This window comes from Mytilus edulis, chromosome 9 (assembly GCF_963676685.1).
Source record: "Mytilus edulis chromosome 9, xbMytEdul2.2, whole genome shotgun sequence".
Classification (NCBI taxonomy): domain Eukaryota; kingdom Metazoa; phylum Mollusca; class Bivalvia; order Mytilida; family Mytilidae; genus Mytilus; species Mytilus edulis.
The window spans coordinates 38406278-38432567 of record NC_092352.1 but is presented as its reverse complement, the minus strand read 5'-3'; the positions used below and the strand labels follow the sequence as shown (position 1 = coordinate 38432567).

Below are 26290 nucleotides of genomic sequence, written 5' to 3'. Positions count from 1 at the left end.
TGATACCAAACGTAACCTTGAGACAAAAACAAGTCATGAATGAGTTTTAAATAGATGACACAACACTGCAAGCACTGAAATGAGAGAAAACACTGTAGAGCCCTAGAGAGATTGTTTGGCTCACCTGGATATATACCCAATATCAACAATGGTCACACTCCAACCAGATACATATCAAAACAAATCAAATCAAAAACTTCATTTTAAGTCTGGTCATTTACAAAACAGTACAACTTTAAATATGGGTTTGCCTACACCCTGTTCAACCCTCTGAAGATTAGGATTCTTATAAGCCAGCCCTTCAATGCAGTTTAGCAACTTTATTATTTGTTGCCTATCTACTTGAAACTGGGACTGATTGATATAAGAAGATGTGGTATGAATGCCATTGAGACAACTCTCAATTCCAAGTCACAATTTGTAAAAGTAAACCATTATAGGTCAAGATATGGTCTTAAACACAGAGCCTTGGCTCACACTGAACAGCATGCTATAAAGGGCCCCTAGTACATTATTATAAATTGGTCCCAGCTTGAAATCTTATAGTAGAAAAGACAACAACAAAAATTGAGCCGTAAGTTTATTTCTGTAAATAAGTTTTTATCCTATAATTTCTGTGTTTATTATAATTTGCTTACTACATACATTTACATAATAATAAAACGGATCTTGATTTGTGCTGTTTTGTAAAATATTGCCTATGTGTTTTTACATATTTTTACAGATCAGTAACTGTTAACATATAATACTTCCACAATACATTCTCACATGGATAACTTTGATGACTTTGTCCATCTGCTTACAAATGTTTTTATATAAAATTGTCTCATAAAATCTGATTTACTACTGTTTTGTCACATATTGTGGTCGTTTCATATTGACTAAGTGATTTTCGTTATCAGATATAATCCTCTTTTATGTTGTGTTCTTATTCATATTATATATATATATATAAATTTCCGATCGGTGAAAAGTTTTCTTAATTAAATCCTCTGTTTGCTCTGGTTCCACCGTGTGTTAGGCAACAGACAATCAATCAATGATCGCTTTTCATTAAATACAATTGACTAGATAACCTATGTAAGACTAGATAATCTTTTACGAAGCCAAACAAGGTCTTTGGCGGCATTCATCAGTATTTATATACCTGTGCCTATCAATATATATATTTATCGGAAAATCGTGCATTTGATCCTGATGCAAAGTATTTTTTAGCTCGAGGACAGGACGTGACTTGAAAATTAAAGGCAATGACGTCATATAGATCAGCGTTACACTTTTTATGTCAATCTGCACCAATTAATTAAAATGAAATGTACGCAACTTCATTCATACAACAGAGCAATTATCACGAACTTTTTACTTGTAAAAAATAGTTTCCTAACTACATCATGTCCATTGATCTTCTAAAAAAGTACATACTAGTAGTAGAGACAAATTACTGATATAAAAAATAATGAGAATTTATGTATACTGACCAATTATCAGCTTGCTCTAGCAGAGTTGCTTGGTATTAAAATGTTAAATTAATCCAGAGACATATGACAAATTGTATTATATGTCTCTGATTATTCCAAGCTGCCATTTTTTTGGTGATTTCATTGTTCAATTAAACCACAAATTTCAAAACCAAATTTTGACCAATTCTAACTGAACTAAGATTGAAACTGTTATGAAGCATTAGAACCTGTAATACCCTATTAACCACTAATAGAATAATTTTAACAGTAGCTCATGGTCATTGGATAATTCACTTGTAACAGTAGCTAATTAGACAATTACCACGTTACATAATTGATCAAACAAGTGTGCTTTCGTGACATATATGATGATGTCATATGACAGACCTAACATGATACATTGTTGATATATTTAATCGCACTGTAAAACATCATGTTGGAATACATTTTCACATGTAGCCAACTGACATACTGTTACACTTTTACATGACATGTGTGAATAAATTGTCATATGACATCTTTTAAGATCACTGTTAAAGACTCGATTGGTTACACTCAAGTTAGCATGTAATACCAACAGGAGGCTAAATACATTTCACTGTTGCAGAACATGCTCATGTCTCATTAGGTTACACTGTGAAATGTCATGTTTCTATACAGTGATAACCCTGTTAAGTTTGATAACACTGATAAATACATATTGCAGTATGATTACTTCCAAATTAGCATATCTTACTGGCAGAAGGCTAAATGCAGTCCTGATTTCACTGTTGCCGAACATGATTGAATACTCTGTGACATATCATTATTTACATCATTACAATGACACCTGACTTATTTGACAAGGCTTAAATTTGATTACCATGTTTTAACATAATAAGATTACACTGTCATATGACAAGTCTTGATTACTTTAACATGATTTGTGATTACACTGTTATATGACACATTTGATAGCACTTACACCTGAAATATTTAATAGTTCTGTCATATCACAATTAATTATGCTATTTAATAGAACTGTCACATGACACATTTGATATCACTGTCACATGACATATTTGATAACACTGTCACATGACATATTTGATAGCACTGTCGTATGACATATTTGATAACACTGTCACATGACATATTTGATAACACTGTCACATGATATACTTGATAGCACTGTTACATGACACTTTTGACAGCAGTCACATGACCCTTTTAATAACACTGTCACATGCTATTTGATAGAACTGTCACATGACCCATTTAATAGCACTGTTATATGACACATTTGAAAGCACTGTCACATGACACATTTGATGGCACTGTCACATGACACATTTGATAGCACTGTCATGTGACCTGTTAGATTACTTAAATAGTGCAAAATTTTTCTGTCTTACAAAATGTACAAATGCTGATTGTGGTCAGATTTTTTATCTCACAACAAATCTTTAAATACTGTACCTAATGAGATGTTGACTAGCGGTAATTAAACTTCTGATGTGTTTGATAAGAAACAGTCACATGGCATGTTCAAGTCATGCCCACATTATTTAACTATTTCTCCTATGCCTAGTGTATGTGTATATTTGATTACTTGAACATGATTAATCTGCATGTGAAGTGCTGTATGATATCTTGAAAGAGTTTATGTCAAGTGCTTATGATTACAATGTTTCTAGCATGTTTTTATTTCTGATTAAACCATTGATTACTCCTCCCTGTGAACAAGTCATATACAAATTTGTTCTTTTCCTTTGATAAAAGGGTAATTGACTTATTGAATGCATTTTGTCATCAGAATATAGCCCCTATTCAGTATGGTGGATGGGTCATGGTGGCCGAGTGGTCTAAGTAGCCCAACTATTACATCACTTGTCTGTGAACACTGAGGCATGTGTCAGGTGCACTCGACTCCAATCTTAATTGACTAGGATCATCAGTTTTTTGGGTTGATGGTCAATCGTTCTCTTGGCACTATGGCTTCATCTACCAATAAAAACTGCCCTCCACTAAACATCCAATAGTACTTAAAGTGGTGTTAAACACCAATCAATCAATAAGGTTGTATCAGGTGTCCATCAATCAATCAGAACATCGCCTGAAAAGTTTGGACTTTGAATAGAAGGACAAATAATGAATTCAATATTGAATAAAGACTTTTTATGATCTGATTAATAGTTAAAATTTTGTCAGAAGTTTATATTAAGTTCCTGGATGCTTTTTTAGGTACTTTTCTAACATTTAAATCTATATTTAATTGATTTGGTTCTGTCAACTTTCTTTTATGACACATCCTTGCAACTCCAAGTGCAGATTCTTAGGGCCAGTTACTTTTGGTATTTTGATCGAGACAAAGTTGGACATTTCAAGCTTTCGTACTCCATAAACAAATGTTGAAAAGACAATTTTATCAAAATAATTTGTTTTAAATTGATTCATAAGAAAGAGATTTTAAAATAATATCTGGACCACTTTGTTGTTCAAATAAAGATATGAAATGTAACTTTCCGAGCCATTGATAAGTTATCAATAACTTTGGTTAGATATAAATTATCTATGTACCGAGGAATTTTATGTTGTAATCATCAGTATTAACATGACATCCTTGACAACTTGCATCTTTTTAACAATGTCTGTCAGGACTTGACTTAATATTATACAATAGAATACCATGAAAGAAAATGGAATTAGGCTTTATATCTTTAAAAGTGTACCTAAAAATCTGATATACAGAAAAGATTTGTAATTTTGTTATTTTGCAATTGATATTGTTGTTTTATATTTATATATATATTCCTCCAATTTTAATTGACTAGGATTGTTAGTTTTCCTATCGAAGGTCTGTGTGTCTCCTGGCACTCTGGTTTCCTTCACCAATACAGACTGGTTGCCACGAAATAGCCCAAAAGCAGTGGTGTTAAAACACAAAAAATCAATTATACTCATATTATAAAATAAATTTTTGATATTTGACAGCCCTCCATCATGAAGATTATTTATTTGACTTCAGAGTTTGAATATCCTTTAAGTTTATTCCCCCTCCTCTTTACTCCTTTTGGGTCTTTATTTTGATAATTTCTTTGGTTTCATATTAATTGTAGTATTTTAATGTTTTGAAAAAGAAGATGTTAGCATAAAAATTGAATTAAAAAGAAAAAAGGTATTTGACTTCTTTTTGTAAGACCTTAATTTTTTTAGTTGCTAAGAAGACTTTGCCATTTTAAATACCTTTTTTTTGACGGGAAAATATGGAAATTTGATGTTTTAATTTACTTTCACTACATTAACTTTCTTAACACTTGTGAAGATTATAAAAGGTCTATGGCCCTGATTGATGGTATATTTAGACCACCTTGTGACTCTCAGAAGTCGAAAGTCACCAAAGCAAGAAACTTTCCCACATTAACAAGACCTGGACATTGATTTTAACATCTTTTTATGGTGTTTCAAATGTCCATAGCATGTTAAACACCCATTCCACTTATAATTGATCTGTTAAAACATCAACAAAGGGATAAAGACATTTATATAGTGTCATAAGTCATCATTCATGAAACATATAATTTTGTAAAATGCCAACAAACCGACCTCATGATTATAAGCTATTAATGGCTGGATAGGCTTTAATATTCAGCCTGCTATATTTTGTGACACTTAAGTTTCTCCCACATAAGTTTGATGGGTCAATAGGCCTCATTCACACCTGAAAGGACCATCAAAGAAGTTCCTTAACTGGTCAGCGGACAAAGCTATATCCTGTTAGTCTTCTCTAATCTATAATTCAATAACATTTACTATTGCTTTATAACTTTTATGCTATGCTTTGATATTATTTATTGTATTATATCCAGACCAATAAAGGTCACTTCAGGTAAAAGAAAAAAATCGTTGAATTTCAATGAGTCTAATAAAAAGTTCAATTATAACCTTTCATTTTATCTGTAAACCAGGATGAATTCTTTAAATAGTTCTTTAACTTTTACCTGTAAAGACAGTTTTGTCAGATTTATCAAATTACCGATTTTTAAAATGGGAGGTACTGTTAAAAGTGTAATTTGTACTAAGCTGTCCCTAACTCATATCAGTGAAATCTAAATACCTGTCTGAAAATTTAAAAATTCTTAATCTCTTTCAGCATGATTCTTTAGACAGAACTTAGCTATTTAAAATCAGATTGTTTTGTTTTATGTGTGAAAGGTTAGAAAATTAACAAGCGTGTCCGTATTATTAATATTTTAATACAATATGCCAAAAACAGTAGTAATGAAACTTTGAGGTAAGCAAAATCTTTTATAAATTTAAAATTTTATAAAATTGTTTTGTTTAAGATATGTATTGTCTTTAAGATTTGTTTGAAAAATAACTGAATTTGAAAAAAGTTTACAACAACAAAAAAAGTTATTTAATGGGTTAACTGGATGTTTTTCATTCTTGCTTTTAACCCTGGCAAAATTTGCCTAGATAAATTTTAAATATTGAATAAGGAGATCTAGTACAATAATGAAAGAGACAAGTGTTCACCATTGTCCAAATAACATTGAATTAAGCAACTACAACCTACAACAATGAGCAAAACCCATACCATATAGTCTGCTAAAAAAGACCCCCATATATAAGTATAGATTCCAAATTAGTTCCTAGTGTAAAATGTGTTTTCAACAATTATGAAAGTAAAACCTTTCATATGATTTGTTAAATGAGGAACTCTTAATTCATGAAGATAAAAAAACTGAATATGATAGATTTATGCAGTCAGGCTTTTGTTTTCAGACTAATTGTTATAAGTCCTAAAGTGTGCTTGATATGCAGTATGGGTTTTGATCATTTGTGAAGGCTGTACAGTGATCTATAGTTGTTAACTAATCTACATCATTTGGTCTGTGGCAAACAGTTGTCTCATTGGAAATCATACCACAGACCAATTTTTATAATGCCACAAATTTAAAAACTGCTCCAGACTGGCAACCAGTTCCATCTGCATTTAATTGTAGAGTCTTTTGGTATTTTCTGTCTTTGGGTTGCAGTTTCACATGGATGTAATGTTTGTAATTTTGTATTTTTTTTTCATTTAATGTAATTAATGAAAAAAGAAAAACAAACATGGTAGAACCAAAGAAAAGTTGCTTAAAAGACTTTATCTGTTTATTTGAAACTTTAAATAGTTAATTAGTATTAAATCCAAACAGTTAATCTAGAACGCTTCAAGATTAACATAACTTCAATTTAAAAGGCATTTATTTGAAATTAATTCTTGCACAAGACAAAATTAGCACCCAATCAAACTGCATAATAGTTTGAAAGAAAGTCAATAATTGGTCAATTTACAATTAATCTGCCGAATTAGTACTGATAATTTAATCAGAACAAGCTACTTAAACACAGCAGTTCATACACTACCGATCGGTAAGTAGCGATTGTTGACGATTACAACGATAACTGATATGTTTGCTTTGGCGGGGATTAGGAGGTATTAGAGACTTTGACGAGAAGACTTTCTAAGCACACAGAAAAGGTAGTTAGACAATCTTGATACGGTATTTGTCTACAAAGTGTGTACTTTGTACTAATTTATAAGACAATTGTCAAACATTTGTCTTAAGGAAAATTGTTAAATGTTTTAAAAGGCAAAGGTTGATAATTTTATTTGAAAAATTCAATAAAAAGGTGGGAAGATGATAGAAGATTTTAAGAACATTGATTTCGGTAATAGGTTTGACATTCATAGAATTTATCATTTAAATGTTAAGCTCAGTTACTTATTAACAAAGGTTAGTTTAGGTATCTATTTTAAATGATGTAGGTCATAGTGGTTATAATTGAATAGGATTAATAGGTCATAGTGGTGATAGTTTAGTATGAATATAGGTCAATGTGAACCAATTGTGGTTAAAACACTTACTTTTAAAACATTTAAACTTTTTAAAAAGTTTTATTGAATTGATAAACCCATTATTAAAGATAATAAAAAAAAAAGAAGAAAAAAGTGTGTCTTATTTAAATGGTAGCCTCTGAGTGGCTGATTGTCTTAGTTATTCATCTTCACTGTTCACATGGCTGTCACCACTGAGGTTGTGAGCTCAAACCTCTCTCATTACAGGTGCTTTACACTCTTGATTGCTTATTTTCCTGCCAAGGTCATGGTTCTCTACAGCCTCTTGGACTTTCTCCACTAATATAAATTGGCTTCCATGAAATAGCTGTAGTGCTTAAAGTAGTGTTAAACACCCAAAATTAACCAATCATATTTAGACCAGATTGATTTATTTCAGTAAAGACATCTTATGTACCTTTAGTAAATTTCATTATGTGTTGATGTTTACAGTCTAAAACTTTGCTTCCAGTCATCCAAATATTGGATTTTTGCATGTATAAACATTACTTATGTTATATAATGTCCAATGCATTTCATTAGCTCAGATTTCAAATATCTTGTCTATTGAATTTGCTGCAATTGAGACAGATAAAAGTGTAATGTTCAGCTTATATTGCAAAAAAACATCTTTTCTTAACAATAGTCTTTTGCTCCCAGTTAAAATTATAAAAAGTGATTTGATATGTATGAAAAGTGATACAGTCGTCTATTGCAGGAGTGTCGTATGGCCTTCATCAGAGGCCTATTTTGCAATGTTTTTAAGACAGTATACTACAATCAAGGTTATCCTTAGGTATAAAGAACAAATAACTGTTTGCTTTTATAACTTTTTACAATAGAATTTTATTTAAATCAACTTGAAATATCTGTTAATTCATCATGAAGTGTCAGATATCTTTTATGTAATGTTATATCTCTTTATTCTCTTGTGATTAAGTAGTTGTTGTCGGCAAACGGATCACAATGAAAAAATGTTACCTTAGTCTGCATGGGGGAATGTACATACAAACTCGTAACTCAAATTTGCAACATCATCTTTATAAGAATGGTACTCAACTAATCCAAAGATTTTTAAATACATGTATTTTCAATTAAATTACACTTTTTATGTTTTTGCCATTTTTGCATTGTCATTTATTAATAAAAAATCGATTTTGATAAAGCATCTCAAAATTCTTTAATGAAAAATGACGTTATAAAAAATGTGCAACTGCAAAAAGTATTTGGTGTCTGTAAGTGTATTTAATTAAGCTGTCAATTGGATTAATAAAGAAGGTAAAAATTAAGTGATAAGAAAAGAGATTATTTTATTACAAAAGCTTCTCAAATTTAGTTGACAGATACTTAAGGCCAAGTTGCCGATATTTACCCTCTAGTAAAAGATATTTTAAACAGGTAAATAGCAACATAATAGAATAACGTACTCGCTGATCGGCTCAGCAAACTAATGTTTAGATAACCATACTTTAAGTGACGGTAAACTTTTGCTACTTTACAAGCAAGAGAATAGATTGTTTGATTTGTGAGAGTTAAGATCACAGTTCAAGTTTAAATATCATGCCGAATTACAGTGATTTAAACAGGTAGATAAGGTTTTAAACAGGTAGTAGATCTACACGGGAAAATGATATTACAATTGTATACCCTGGCTAACACCTTGTCATTTGTGTATTTAAACTTCTAAGTAAATTAATAAATACACAAGTATACATACTAAAGAGTAAGGTATTTCCTTACATCGCTTCAAAATCAATTTATCAAAGCTCTCAATAAAAAAGTTATTATAGAAATTTACTTTTATTTTCTTTGTAATACAAAAAACTGATAAGAAACAATTTATAAGAAAAAGAAATTTTGATTGTTAAATTCCGCTGCATGCAAAAGAACTTTTTTTTTTAGGATTTCATTAGAATTATTAACATAGGTAATCTTAAAGTAGACACAAAACTGATAAGAGATGAACCTTAAACAATTTGTAAAAGTTTATAACTTACGATTATAAAATTCAATTGTATGCCAAAAAGCTTTTTTAACAGAATTTCATCAAAATTATTGAAATAAGTAATCTGTAGTTCAGCCATGAGGGGGTCTATTCCCCCATGGAGCTGTTCAAATGGAAGATTATACATGGCCCCCCTGCTTTGAATGCAATTTCCCCTTGTTTGTTTATCCTAAGTGGTAGGCTGTTCATCATGCACTAATTTCTAAGTGGGAGATTTAACTTTTACAGGATATTTCAATTTAACAAAACTAAAATTCAGAAAGAATTCAAAATTATTCAGGTTTTTTTCCCCTCCACATTCTTTACAAATGGTATTGCTTATTATAACAGTGAAATAAGAAAAACTTTGACAAGTTTTAGGTAATAAAAAAAAGACATCACATATTTTTTGAATTTACAGTATAACATAAGACAATTGACATCAAAACATGCTGAGGAACCTCTGTGGCCGAGTGGTCTAAGTAGGTAAAATACTGTATCAGTAGCCTGTCAACACTGAGTTTGTGTGTTCAAACCTGCAGGTATGCTCAACTCATTCTACGATTGTCAGTTTTGCAATTTTGCAACCGTAGGGCGATAGGTCGATTATGTTGTCTCTTAGGCACTTTTGATTTCTCCACCAATAAAAACTGACCGCCAAGGAAAGACACAATAGTGAACAATAGTGGTGAAACTGGCATTAAACACTATTCAGTCAATCAAAGAATGCTGAAGTGGCAACAAGAAGCCAGCAATTTAAAATTTTGCTTAGGTGTTTTTGATAAAAAAATACCACAAAATGACCCATTATCCTATAGGACCAGTCCAAGTTAAAATAGGACATTTCAGTAATATATAACTAAGCATGAGTGAATCTTTCGAAAGGTGTCCGCTAATTAATGTTCTACTGTAACAGAACTTGAAAGATCCTAATCTGAAAGCAATTTGCTAGGATATGTGTAAAATTATAAAAACCATAAAAGTATAACAAATATGATGATGTAGTTAACGTGAAATGATGTGGCATCTGCTATATTAATAATTTCTTTATAAGGACGAAAAGCAACAGATTGTTTAAAAAAATAAAGTTTTCAATAATTAAAGTGATAATCAATAAGACATGACAAAGTTTGTGATGAAGAGGCAGAAAATACAAAACAAGTAGCAATTTAATGCATAAATATTAAAATTAATTCGTTTAATTTCTACGCTGAGCAGCAGGCTTTTATTGTGCTTGTATCTCTGTTAAGATATTTCATTATTTGTTCCGAAAAGAAATGGTTTTTACGTAAGAGATCAATTTATAAAACCAGTTCTTTAACTCACAATCAATAGATTTATTTCTGTGTTTTAGAAAGTGTCTTCGGTTAATAACGTATTTCTGTTTATCTTCCAATAAAACTTTTTTTTTGCCTTTTTACCTGGCGAGAGCTGATTATTCTTTTGAAATTGAAAATATTATGCAATTCCTTTGTAGAATTATTCAGATTTAAATGTTATTTGTTAGTGTATTAATTTTCTTTGTACGGAAGCATCCAATATGTCAGCTAATTTAGTGTAACATCAAAAGTAAATCATATTTTGTTTAGCTCACCAGGTTCAAATTTAAGGCCAGATTTAACTTATGTAATCACATGATGTCCTGGATTATCCATCCTTAGACATGGTCACAAATTTAATTACAATCATCTTAATATATTAACAATTTTCCAAGATCAACCAGCAAAGCTACCATTACAGCCCCCCCCCCCCAAAAAAAAAGACACGAAAGGGGGTGGGTAAAAAGTTAAAACAGCCATAAATGATTGCAGTTTCTTTTGCTACTTTGTAAATACTTTACAAAATTTTAGTTATAAGTAAATTGCTTTTTAATTATTTGTAATTATTTGTATCATAAGATGAAAACTTTTCTAATTGACCTACTGTTGACCCAATTACTGCACTAGTGCTGAACTTGTATGGTGATTGTACCAAATGTCAACTAATTAAGCTAACCAGCTTATTAAATTGCTGATTTTCTGAAATGTTGCTTTTGAAAGAGTTATGGGACTTCAATCTTCTTTTATTTCAGGAACATATTAGCTTAGTAGCAAAGCATGTGCTATTCATGTATTTTTTTAAACTTTAAAAAAAAAAATGGAAAAAACATTAAAACTTGAATGCAAAAAAGACATTTAGCGGTTGCTAGTATTCATATTATTAGTTCTTCATACTTGATAATTATGTTTTGGCTTTGTAATAAAGAGAGAACAATTATTTGTGTTATGTATAAAAGAAATAGGATTTAGAAAAGCTTTATGGAAACTTGATCAAGAGTCTAAGCTTCATACCAAAGTAGCAAAAATGTGCTGCATACATTTTAAGTTTGAAAAATATGTTGTGAATAAAGTTCAAAGAATTTCCTATGTCATGCAAAGTGGATAGGTAAAAATTAATTGATGGTAAATATTTAACCATATGAAGGGAAAGTTGTTAATTTAAAATTTTAAAATAATCTTTTGACCTTAAGTTTTTGTTTCAAATGGAGGTCTCTCGTGTTTGTTTCAAGCTGTTCATGTTCAAGGGCAAAACAACCTTCTGAGTGGAACCTATGTTTATAAATTTAGCTCATACTGTAAGTCAAGACTTATTGGCCTGCAGATGTGTAAAATCATGGGCCACTTAAGTTCCTACTGTTTTCTTAAAATTTTCAAGTTGCAAATTTTTTTTGAAGTTTGCATAGAACACTTTTTGTGTTGTCATTGTAAAATTTGACTTCAGCAAATAAATTGTCAGGTAAATTGATAAATTTTGACAGAAGAAGGTTACTCAGGAAGGAAGAGGTTACTTTATTAAATTTATATCATTTGAATTGAATGAAGATTTGACAAGATTAGATCATTTCTGAAATTTTTATCTAAGAGATTTTGAGTCCTTGGGTTATTTTTGGGATACTGATCTGGTTTTGGTTAGTTCCAGGAGCATTACATGTAGTCCTTGATTTTTTTGTATGTTTTATAGTTAAATCTATTTTGTATGACTTTCATTTGAAGTTTTTTTAAAGAAAAAAAATATATTGTGCATGATAGAAAGGCTTTGTTAAGGCTTTCACGATTCCAATTTATTCAAATGTTTCTACAAATTGCAGTTTAAACTTGTCTTTTCAAACTGATAAACATGCAAAAAATAATACATGTATATAACTTTTATCAAAACAGAGGTTCATCCCTGATCTAGATTGTATAAAAACCACAAAGCTTAAATTCCTTCTTTTAACCTGACATGCATTTTCACTGAATTTAGTACACATTTTTATTTAGGGGCAAGCTGAAGCCCAACTCTGGGTGTGGAATTTTCTCTCTATTTTAAAAACTGTTTGGTGGTCTTGGACTGTTTTCTGCTGTGATGGTCTGGTTGTTGTCTCTTTGACACTTTTCCCATTTCCATTCTAAATATTATACTAGAATGAACTAAATTATTTAACCAGTTGATTAGTTCGTAGAGATGAATTGAAACTGCAACTTGGAAAAACATTTTAGCAAATTGGTACTTTAAAAGGACAAAATCTTTTTAAATGCACTTTAAATGTAATGAAGAATAGCACTTTTCTTCAATTAAGGAATTTATAATTTTACCGTAGCTTAATACAAGTATCATTTGACCAACACCTTTTATTTTTCACTTGTACACAACTGTAACTGCTGGTAATAACGATTGAGTATGCTGTTATGACATTAAACCACACTTGTAGATGATTCTGCCGTATTTAATTTGTGCAAAAGCCATATAGCATATATTCTGTAAAACCTATTCTACCGTCCTATAAAAGATTTAATTATTAGCAGTGTTTAATATTAGTTTGCTTTCAGAAGTTAATGTCGAATAATCGTAGAATGAACATTGCATGTTGAAATTTAAAGGAATTACGTGTTAGATTGGTCTAAAATAACTTTTGTGCAATTGGCTTTTTTTCTTATTGATTCAATTTGCAGATTATTTGCCGTAATTTTCTAAAAGGATGGAATTAAAATGTCAGACATATGTTTATGTAACATTTCAAGTCTGTTATGTAAATTTCCCCCGTTAATTTCCATAGCTCACATTAAGTACAGGTTTATTGGGAATCGCATCATCTTAATTTTCCAGAAGTTGCATCGGAAAATACCTCTAGGCTGCTGCGGTGTTATTGATGTCGTTAGTGTTGGCGAATGTCGAAAGATTTCTGTTATTTTGTAATTATTAAGTTGACATTTGGGTTTGAATATGAGAAGTTTAAGTCGCTAATCTGAACAATGAGATGTTATTGAAAATTATATTACATTTAGCAATATTTCCACACGTGATGATTTTCTTTTAATATTTGGCTTCTAATTTAAGATGTTTCCTTTATGCTGTGTACAAAGAATGATTGCTAATTTGATTGGAAAGTTACAACAATAAACTAATTTTGTAATCCTCATTAAAAGCGTTGCTTCCTTTTATGATGTTTTATGAGTTTTGATTGATGTTCCTAATTTTGATTTTAGTTTCAATAACAAAATGGTATAAAGCAGAACTGTGTTGATTAAATCTTGCTTGCCTGATCTTAAAATATTTGAATGGTAAATATTTATCTCAGCTTAAAGATTTCCAATATACAATAAACAAATAAGTGAGACAAATTTTGAACATTCAAACAGAAATATTGATATATTTCAAAAAAAATTCTTAATGATCAGAAAGCATTCTTAAATGGACTATTTAAGTATATAAAAACAATGAAATCAATTGTTGATGAAAAATTGTTTTTTGAAAAATTTGAACGATTGATTAAACATAAAAGGGAAACCCTTCACTTCTATGAATGACAGCTTCCACTCAGGAAACAATGATTGATTGTTGATTGCTTGGTGTCCAGTGGCAATTATTTCATACCTTCTCACAATGATAAACTGAAGCATCTGTGATAATACTTCTAAAGGTCATATAAGTAACCTTTTAATGACATCTGATGATATTTTAATGTCGGGCATGGATCCAGAAAAGGGGGTTTAATTTTTTTAAAGGATTTTTTAGTGTAATTACAAGATTTTATTAGGGGCGTTATGTACGTCTGTTTGTCCATATCATAAAATTGGGTTTCTGTTCTCTAACTTAAGTTTGCCTCAACCAAATTTTATGAATTTTTTACACACTGCTTATCACCTCCTAACAGGCATCAAGTTTGAATTAATTGGGGTGGTGTCACTTTCACTGTTCTAGAGTTATGTCCCTTCATACATGGAAAAAATAGTCAAATTTGTTGTTTCTGCACACTACATTTAACTTGCCTCAATTAAATGTTAAAAAATTGATAGACAATACTTATTACACCCCAAAAAGTGGGAAAAAAACTCATTATTTAAAATATAATTGATAATTGAGTCTATACCAATTTATAAAAAATACTTTATAAATAATTGCTTAAAATGAATTAATACATATACATAATTTGTAAAAGCATTTGATTGTCAAATGCATGCATAATTAAATGTTTTGTATGCACACAGAAAACAAGCCAGAGTGAGCAGCCTCTAAAATTTGGTTTACATGATATAGTGGTCATCTCAAAGAGGAACCCTAGACCATGAGAGAGAGATATACATTTATCATCAAAAATGCTGCTAATCTGAATAATGAAGTGGAGTAAACCATTTTATTATCAGTTTCTACAATCAGATTTTGAAAGATTCGAAATATGAAATTTTATCATAAGAATATTAGTTTTAAATTGACAGCTTGTTTTGTAAATGCATTGTGTTCTGTTCACCTGTAGCTTATGGAAAGAATTGGAAAATTTTTATGAAGAAATTTGAATAAAAGGATGATGGATGTTGAAAATGGATTTAAAAAAGGAATTTCATTCTCTTTGTTCAAAGCGTATTTGTTTGAGGTCAAATTAGGTTGCACCTGTCTACCTCTAAAGCATAAGGTCAAGGTCATTCAGAAAAAAAATATGTCTGCTGCCAACTTTTGAATTGTCTGCTCAAAACACAATAGAAATATTTTTTTAAAATTTCAATTAGATGCGTAAGTGTTTGACATCCTTTTTATGAAAAAATGGTAAAAACGATAAAATCCACAGATGATTTGTGATGAAGTGGATAGTTGTCATTTTAAGTACCCAGTAGCATATTATTTTTTCATTAGTCATTCAAATGGAATTTATTGTTAGTAAATATAATTCTATCTTAAATCATCTTTTTATTAATTTTAATTGAAAAAAATAAGTACTCTGAAAAGAAAGTATGTTTCTTTATAAAACCAATATGAGAAATTATTATGGTAATTTCGAATCTACCCTGCAAATTTACTACCTATTAAAAAGATACAGGTGAGCTTAATAGTGTTTTACAGTACACTACGCTTTCTTTGTGAATTTCATAGACCCGTTTTTTTCTTCTTCTTCACGATCTGCAGGTGTATCCGTGGAAAAGTTTAAAAGTTTGACCTCTTTGTCATTAAGGCAGCCTTTGTCATTGAAAATCGAGATTTCTATTCAGCATTCCAAGTCGTCTAAGGGATTTATCAGTAACTACATATGGATAAAATTTCAATCGCACCCAGGGTGGCCAATTATATATACCCCATTTTACAGGTATTGATAAATTCCTTGTATTTGATTTATGGTTTTGTTAGCTGTAAGTCAGATTTTCTCAAACTATATGAAGATTTATCAATGTGACAATTCTGTCTGCAATTTGTTTACTTAAGGAAAGGACAGCTTATTTACTTATGTATTATCTGTTTGATGTGTTTGTCATAATTCATGGAGATTCTTGAATATGATTGAATATTACAATATTGTATTATTTACTTTGATGATTGTTGTAAGAGGAGATAGGTTTTAAGATTTTTTCTGATCCACCATGAATTTAATTGGGAGCAATCTCATTATGATATAAGAATTTCATAGATAAAGGGGAAAATGTTTTTTGTTTTGTTTTAACGTCCATAGAAAGCAGCAAGTTTTCTAACATGAAAATCAAAAGAATAAGAATAAGAATAAGAATATTTAGTATTCCAATCAAGGGCCCTGATGGGCAGCATAACATGTACACATAAAACAATATATCATGATTTGTAACAGAAAAACATTTTTATATAATAAAAGGAAACATTAAAAAAAAGTTCAGATAGGTGTTATTATCTTCATTCTATAAAAATCAAATACATTTAGTTCCAGGCAGGATGAGAACCATAAAATCATTACAATTATCATTGTTATTACATACATTAATTAACATTTCGTCTAACTTCTAGACATGTAATAATATAGCTCCCTAAATATTTAAGTATAGACAAATTTTCATTAGTAAATAACCAAACAAATTTTGCCTCATTTGAAAGATGTATAAAATTATCAAAAGGAGTGATATTTTGACTTTTAATAATGTTCTATTATAATAAGGCTTTGCAATAGTTCATGCTTTTTATTGGTGCTTATATTGAATTTGCTTGGAGGTATACTAATTGATACCTAAGTCTTGGGTTAAACATATTTATTCATCAAATGGTTCTAGGTGTCAAAAAGTAATTGAAATAAGCATGTGTAGATATTTCTTTTTTCTTGAGAAAAGAATTGTATATTTGTCTGTCAGGCACTGACTGACCTAATTGAATGAATACACATCATTTCACATTTTATTGCATTATACTGGTGTTGCATCATTGTCAAAGGTTAGAGGAGGATGCATGCTCATATTATGTTCAATTTACATGGAATTGCTCTTGTTGTTGGGTAGTTTTTGATATATGATTTATTATTGTCCCATTTGAACCTTCTGTATCATTTTACATTAAGGTACAACTTGATTGATTTAGGCCCCCCTTTTTTCCCAATAAAAATATGACATTGTTGTCAATTAATTACTTCCTGGTGAGAGATGTTCATTGTCTCCTTAGAGATTATCTGCTGCAAGTTTTATAGACAAGAGTTGTCTCCCCTCTACCATTCATATCAATAGCAGGAGGAGAAATTATAATTATTTTATTAGGCGAAACTGCAGATTGTATGATAGTTAAACCAGACAAATGAAACATAATACAGCTACATTCTTAACCATGATGTGTTGAATTTTTCATGAGTTTGGGCAAATCTCCACACACAGGAGGTTTGTCAGTGCAGCTGAGTGTTTTTTCAGTGGTATTTGTAAACTTGTTAAACATGTGCTTGATTGCTTAAGAATAACACATTATCCATTCAGAATTACACTAGATTTTTCACTCATCATTAAACATCAACTTATAAGAACTGATAACGACAATAGGCGTTTCAGATTAAATATAGATCATTGTTCATGTTTTTTTAGCAATCTGATGTCGATTCTTAAATATTTGATATTCTGTCTGACTTTGTAAGGTTTGTTGAAGAGAGAGACAAATTTGACTTAATCGCTGTTATTATTTGACATAGAATTGTGGTCCAATCGTATGAACTGGTCCGTTGAGGATACTAAATAAGGCACAAAACGACATCGTCATATAATGTACTAATGCAGTGAATTAGATCAATAAACTAGCCAATGTATTTTATTTGATTAAAGGAAAACAGATTTTTTATTGGAATTGTGATAAAGTAATATTTGATCCTCTTGTTATGTGTGGGAAGGAACTAGGAAAAGATCAATAATAATAGATACCACAACTTTCCTTAAAAAGATATTATGTGTCATGATTATGTTAATTGGTCTTAAAAGATTGATGAAACATTTATTCCACTAGTATTAAGAAATCAGGAAGTTTTGTTCAGATGCTGAACTGAAGAGAGAAATTAAAGTAGCATGGCAAAGCGTTTTGTTCTATTGATGTTTTAATTGTATTTTTCTAGTTTTTATTTTTTGATGAATTGCACAATCTGAATCAATAATTTGTATACTTTATGCATGATAGGTACATGATTTGGAGCAGAACTTACTGGCTTCATTGTTTTAAGCAAGATAATTTCTGTATAAAGAAGAGGAGTAAGAGGGCAGGATTTTTGTTTTAGGCTAGAACAAATAAGCAGTTCAAGCCATTATTGAAAGGGGGGTCCAACCATATGTCACAATCCAAAAGGATTGATTGTCCAAAAAAAGGGGAAGAAGGGGGAGGGGAGGGGGGTCACCACTGGACTTAGAAAATTGTTTTTATACTGTTTTAGGCTAGAATATAAGACAGCAGATCCAGCCATTATTAAAGGGTTCCAATCATGTCCCCAAAAGCATTGATCGTAAAAAAAAAGTGTGGGGGGGGGGGGGGGGTTCAACCTCAAGAACTGCCACTGGACGAAGCTATTTGTTATATTGCTCCATGAAGCAGGAGGTATACTGCTTTACCACTAACTGTCTGTTTGTGTGTTGGTCTGCAGTGCCATGAAATTTCCATTTTCCATTTTTCTTAAGAACTGCAAATCCAAGGTTCATAAAATTTGATATCAAGCTTCATTAGTGACATGCTCTATTATACATTGCTCATCAACTTTCTTTTTACTTTATACTCATAGCAGGGGTATCATTAACGAGCAATAGCTCACTGTGCTGCGAGTTCAACTTGTTTGTAATGGAAATGATCAAATCTCTAAATTTCTTCAGCACACTACAAGTATATCATCACAAACAGGTTAAGACTCATTTGGTTAATGTTCTCTGAAGTGATATGGTTACAAAGTACATTATTCAAGTCTTCAAACTCCCCCTGAAAGATTTGATGTTCAGGTGTATGGCTTTTATATCATAACAATTCAAATCTATGGCATAAAATGGGTTATTTTTATTTTGATTACAATACCAGATCTTGTTGTACAATTGAATGGAGAGGATTAGTGTTTAAAGTACTACAAATCAATGAAATTGGATTATGAAGACAATTTAAAACTGATGGGCAAAGGTAGTGTTCACTTTCTGATGACTTTGATCGAGATTTTATAGTACTAAGCTGATCTTGACAAGATTGAAGAATTTTATTTTTTTGCTAAAAGTTTTATTAGTTAAAGTCGAAGTGTAAAATGCATATTAAACAACAGATTTAATGTTCTGGTATTTGGAAAACATAGTAGAAAAGAAGCAGAATTTGAACCAATCAATGGTCAGCAAAAGTAAAAGTACATATTTATATAATTTGCATAATCCCTTCACAATGTAGGATGTCGCAAGGCATTACATGACAGAACTATACTTAAATATCCTAATCAGGATAAAGTCGAAGTAATCAATTACAAATAAACACATTTTTTAACCAGCTGTGTTTGTTCTAAAATGTTACATGTAATACCAACATCAATATAGTTATATACTTTTTTTGTTTCTTCCACATGGATAAGTAGAATCTTGAAAATCTTTTGGTAATATACTCTTGTTTTCAAACTTATTTGATTTTTATACATTTGTACATGTTAATACCGTGTAAAAATTTGTATGAATCTTAATAAATCCCTACTCTATGATAATAAGGTATAAAAGTTTCAGAAGTAGGTCTATTTGCAAAGGGTAAGTAACTGTAGTTACAAATAAATGATCTCTTTTGGTTTAAATAACTCAAAAGACATTGGTTTTCTTTCAGTAAATAAATCTTCTTTAGACAAATGGACAGGTTATTTCAAAATAAGTTATACTACATGTATATGCTTCTCTGGAGGGGTACTTACTTGTTAACTTTTACAAGATAAATTAAGCCACTAACAAAATGGTGTCCTTTTTCAGTCTTTGTAAAAAGGTTTTTCTTCAGACAGGGTTGAGTCAGTAATGAAAGTTTTCCGAGGATTTAACCGAGTTTATGTTTTTCAATCATTTTATTCTCTTTTTCTGTATTTTGACTCCTGGGAACACCATTTCTGCTTCTTCTGTTGGAGTCCAATATAATTCCTGTAAAGTACATTTCCAATGCCGAAAAATTACTGTAGGGACAAATGGTTCTGTAAAATAGACAATGATATTGCTGCGAACAAACTGAAAATTGTTCAGACCACTATTTGAGTCGGAGGTTTCACAGGAATACCTCTAGATAAATGGATGCACTCTTTTAAAAAGAGTAGTTTACTCCAATATAAACAGTTTTTTTTCCATAAAACGAGGGAACAATTATAGGAACCAACAGGGTAACTATATTACTCTGTTAGCAGCAGCCAGATGTTATACATAGATGGATAAATTACCATGAACAAAGTGATGTTTTCATCAGAAGTGATAATTTCCCCCTAAAACCACTGTTATGAAATCTAATGAAGATGGGACAATTGAAACATTTAGAAAATTCTTTTTGTTCTAAATATTTATGCATTGAAATTTTTTAAGGATTTCCTTCATAGAATTTTTAGAAATATTAGAATTTCTTATATGACAACATAATTAACCAATTTAGCCTATACATTTGTTGTTTATTTAGTCTGGTTATGTTGTTATGTTGCTGTCTTCTTTATGTAGCCCAATATCATATGTCACTCAGAATGACTAAGTTTATCTGATCTTGCACCTGAAAAAAAAAGAGAATTTTGACCTTAAAAAATGGGAAGAAACGTGACATAACTTTGATTGTCGCCAATGGTTTCCGTTCTATTGTAAAAAATGTAACTTTTTCTCAATTCAAATCACCAATTGTGAACCTGTTTTATCTTTTAAACTATTAAAACCACCATACAATCAACAAAGAATATGTGGTTTGTCTGCTAGTTTGATTTAAAAGGGATTTAAATTTGTGCTCATTGAAAATTGCAGACATTTAACCATTGTCGTAACCCGTCGATGAAGTAACAACATGATCCTAAGGTCATCCTTTCAATTTGTTTGAACAAAAGTAATGCTGTATAAACTTGGTATGTTTAAACGTTACCGATTACCTAATATATAACATTTAAATTTCATTGGATTAGACATTGCAGAAAATTATAGTATTTTTCAATTTTGATAAATCGTTCAATTTTTTTTTGGCAATTTGTCATCATTTTGTGGCCTTAAGTAATATTTAGAAATAAACTTGTGTCATATCACAAATTTTTCATTCTTTTATTGATATGTGATATGTCAAAATATTTTTATATTGTCATTCATGGTTCCACATTTAAACGAATCAATGTTATGTCTTACATCAAACATATTTTTGAAGATATACAAATTTTAAGGTGTCAAATTTTGTGGTTTTGTTGAATATGATTAAAACATTTAAAAGACTAGATCAGTTTAATTGCAATTTATGAATTTTTATCGTGTCTAAGGTTTTTTCATTGACGTTTCATTTTTTGTTGAATTGCAGAGGAGAACACGCCAAATATAGAATTTTATTCTCACAAGAGGCATGTCTTAATAGATTTTATGACTCCGTTAATAGCCAAGATTACTCTTGAGTGCTCTCTTAATAATACTTTTTATTCTTTTCTTACAGGAAAGATTCCTTATATGTTGTTTTAGTCCAGAAGTGAAGAAATCATAAATTGAAGGTAATATTGAATATATAAGGTTTGAATCATCTTTTTACATGTGATTGTTATAAAGTTGGTTAAGCTATATGATAAGGGGTAGAAAGTATTTGTAAACACAATCCTCACTTAAACTTGATGCACTTCCATTGAGGGATCTTGATAGTTAAGAGAATTCCATATCTGCCTATATGACATGTTTAGTCTTAACTTCTTCAGTAGTGTTAAAGTTATGTGCAAAAATGAGAAGTTGCACATGAGTTATAGAACACAATGAATATTTTGTATTAACTCATGTCATTTAATACCTAAAATACATAAAAAAAACCCAAAGACAAACGAACAGCGCTTCTAAAAAAGATGCATGCACGTTAATTCGCTAATAACAATCTCATTGTGCAATACAAAAACCATACAGAGCACAATTCTAAGCCCATAACTGATGAAGTTGAAAATTGAAGTTGATGAAGGTCAAATGTTAAGGTCACAGCAGCTATTAATTGTCTGAAATTTGGGAGAAAAAAAAGGATTAGTTTCGAAAGGTTTTCTTTTAACTATATGTTTTTTTACCTTATCTTTGGATGGAATAGATAACATAGGATTTTGGCATCAAAAGGTCAAGGTCACATCGGCTCTTAATGAAATAAAAATTGTTGAAAGTTTAGCTTTCGCATGTTGTCTTTTGAATTATATGTCACTTTCAAAATTGGATTTTGTAATATATAGGCCACTAACATTTTAGTACATGCCACATTTGAGCTTAGTGTTATCATATGCTCTAATTTAGCTTATGAGCGATCTAAATTTCGTAGAGCCTCTGGATTCTCGTCGAAGCAGCAGCTTGTATTTGTTTTGTAATGATTAAAATGTTTTTACACCTTATTGTAACATTGTTCCAGGAGGCAATTTGACCTTTGACTTTATAAAAGGATTTTTGTTAAATGTATTAACATTGGTCTCTCTCCCCTAACAGAAAAACAATGATTTTCAATATCTATTTTCATGTTTTCAATCCAATTTGTATTGCCTTTTAGGCAGCTATTGGATGGTATTGACATTTGTCAGTAGGTTGAAATACTAAATATATAACATAAAATATGTCCTATATTTCATAACATATCATTTTTCTTTTAAATGAACATCTGTGATTTATATAAGAAAACATTTAATGATAAATGACAACATCTAGTATATTGTTTATGATAGGTACAGAGTGATTATTCTTAGTACAGTAATTTGTACCTTACTTGGCTTCCCTTATAAGTTCAAAAGATATAGGTACAGGGTGATTTTTCTTAGTAATTAGTACATAATTTGGCTTCCCTCACAAGTTAATAAAGTATAGGTTCACTACAGAGTGATTCTTCTTTGCAATTAGTACCTTACTCTGCTTCCCTTATAAGTTCAAAAAATATAGGTACAGGGTGATTGTTGTCAGTAATTTGCACCTTACTCAAATAAATTCACAAGATTGATCTGCAGAGGAAATAATGTTAAACTACTAAATGCAGAAGGAAAAAAATGTTTTCTTTTTCCTTTTTTTGAAATAACATATTACATGGCAATTTTTCCAAGTCCTGCAATATATAATTAATTTGTAGTATGCTTTGTCATGAGGTGTAACCATAAAGCTGGTTATATTTGTGGATGTAAAATTTGGCGATTTTCATTCAATAAGGTATACAAAAAAATTTGGCGGTTATTATTTTTGACGGATTCAAAACTTTTATCAATACCTTTGCATGTGCCCTTTTAAAATGGCAATTTTGTTCTATCCGCCTAAAATTTACACCCCGCTAAAAATAGTCTGCTATATGGTACATCCTCGGTTTGTGTGATATTTTGCCAATATACTGAGACATGTCACATGACACACAGTGGTCAGCAATAGACAGTTGTCTATAAAATTAATGTCTTTACTTTTAATAGTGAAAACAATTTCCCACAGTAATCTTCATTCCAGATATTATGATAAAACAGATTAGCCGAGCCACCTAAACATTGCAATCAAGAAAAGGAAAATTAACAAGTGGAAAGTAATTGTTTTCCTGTTTTGTATCTTGATATTTGGTACAAGGAATAGCATGTGAAATTCTAGTCACTAATAATGTTTAACGTTGGAGGGACTTCAGAGCTTGTATAGACACTGGCCAACCATGCTAGGGCTGTATAGCCAGTCAAGGTCGTTAAAACTCCCATGATCATAGACACTGATCAATCTTAAATGGGTGTATTTTGACCTTTAAATGTTGTTTGGCTATTATATATTTCAAGACACTAGTTTTACCCTCAGAGAGATGTAAAACTTGTATAAAGACATGTCTTTTGTTGAAGACTGTATTGTATGTTGACTGTTAGATGTGTTTCGGCAATTTTTGTCATTGGGTAGCTGTATTGTTGATGTATACCAGACATCTAGTTTTTATTCATATTTTTTGTGCCATCAGCAGGATGTTTTTGTCATATGATAATCTGATTGAATTATTTAAGCTAATAACTTCTTTGCTTCCTTTAATTAATTCATTTCGCTAGTTTCCATAGACAGCTGTATGGCTGTTTTGTCAAGTGAAGTCAATATTAACCACAGGGGTCAATAGAGTGTTGTATAAATAATTTTATTTGCTACCTCTCACCCTTCGGTGATCGGTTGACCAGTTTATCAACAAATTTGGATAAAATCTAGCCACTTGTTGTCTGATCAGTGTTAGCATTGAGTGTCGGTGCATCTTTGACAATATGTAATCCTATGAAGGTATTGACTTAATAGAAAATGATTAATTATTGTTAAGTGATACATTGTTATGGCCGTTCATTGTAAAGCTTTTACAATGTCACTAACAAACAAGATTTATCATATTTTTAGTAAAATCACTTAAGCGGGTTTTATTACATCAGCGTTCATATGTATTGATTTCACAAAATGAAAAGTGATTTGGATTCTATTTTTGTTGCCATTTGAAATATCAATTGCTGACAAATGAAGAAATGAAAAAATTTGAATACGATGCTTTATATGCCAGCGTCACGGAACAGCGTTCTTGATGTTCCCGATCATATCGTTTACTAATTGAAATATATTTTACAAAAGGCCATGTTTGAGATACATTGATCCGTTATAGATGAGTTTACAGACTTATTTACCATGCATAAAAAGGAAATGCTGGATTTATTCCTTGTTTCTTTTACAAATAAAATTGATGACGCCAAAAATTTATCGTCATGAAATAATTATGTAGTGGTTGATTATTGATATATAAGGATATCTATTGAATAGTTATTACACAGTTGAAAATTTTCTTTTGACTCTTTTAAAATTAACTTTTAAAAATTTAGAAAAAGCCCTATTGATTGGGCGTATATTTTTAATTTTAATCTTGATTAATAATGATATTGCAATAAAAAAATATCAGCAAGTTAATCATCCATAGTTCTCTCTACATCATAAGTAACTTATTTAATCAATATTTATAGCATTCAGATTAAAAGTTATCTATGTCATGTACAAGCTTTCGGAAATTAATTATTCAAAATACTTTATAGTATGAAATTGGAAAAGTTTCCATATAAAGCATTTGAGACTGTGATTTGTTAACATAGGTAATTGTCTATGTATCCATCTATATATAGCTGTATGATCTGTCCGTCTGTCTGTCTGTCTGTCTGTCTGTCAGTCTTTATATGTAGTGTTTAATAGCTGAATCTTACTTATTTGCATCTCACCAGGATTCAGGGGTCTTTGAAAAACTACTTATTTTTATCTCAGCTGATTTGAGGAGTCTTCTTTATCCTACCTAATTGTATCTCAACTGACTCAAATTGTCATCAGGTGTCAGGTTTCTCAAAAAAACTTATGACTAAGACTGACCGTAAGTCACAAACAATTCAGAATACTTGCAAGCAATCTTAGTTGTTAGTTTTTTTGTGAAACCAACTCCTGCATCCTACATATTACTATGTTTCTTCACTCAAAAGGTTATCATTACTACATATTTGTATCTCCTGACTCCATTGGTCTTTTATATGGAAATCATTTTTTTTTTTTTTTTTTATGGGAGTTAGTGCCCTTGTTTATTTCTGAAACTAACAGAAGCATTACAGAGGGACATTGTGAGCAGCCACATGATAAAATTTATATTTTCTGCTGATAAACTTCTTTAAATTTGTTTTTGTTTTCGATATAAAACTCTCGTTACAAATGTATATCAATATCTTTTGGTCAATACATACAAATTGGTTTTCAGCATGTCACTTGTGATCTTAACAGCCACTTACCAAAAGTTTTAAAAACTCATTAAGCTTGAAAAGAAAAATGGCTAAATTTGTTCATAGTTATTGAAATAGATATAATTATTGTTGAAATCAATGTTTTTATCAACATATTGTGCTATATCAATCGTTTGAAGAATCGCTGACGGCTAGGGAAAAAAACCAAGTCTTCGTGTAATTATACACGGCAGATCATAAATTTATAATCAATTTCATGATTTCCTTTTACATACATCTGTCACTTAAGGGTATTTGACTATAAAAGACGATTTTTTTATATCGTTTTAAATACATTACTGAAAATGTTTCTTTTATACTTAAGAAGCTGG

The 26290-nt window shown here is 30.4% G+C and overlaps 1 protein-coding gene across 7 annotated transcripts in view; it reads left to right on the top strand.

Annotated features, from left to right (window-relative positions):
- Nucleotides 1–26290, top strand: part of LOC139489703 (zinc finger MIZ domain-containing protein 1-like) — a 210228-nt gene that overhangs the window by 63340 nt on the left and 120598 nt on the right. For 4 of the 7 annotated variants that reach the window (XM_071276417.1, XM_071276425.1, XM_071276418.1 and 1 more), the window contains one exon: nt 21662–21716. The gene's annotated coding sequence lies outside the window, so the exon portion shown is untranslated. Of the gene's footprint in view, nt 1–5514; nt 5734–9731; nt 9853–21661; nt 21717–26290 lie in introns of those variants that run through there. The other 3 variants (XM_071276419.1, XM_071276428.1, XM_071276420.1) reach the window with 3 other exon arrangements.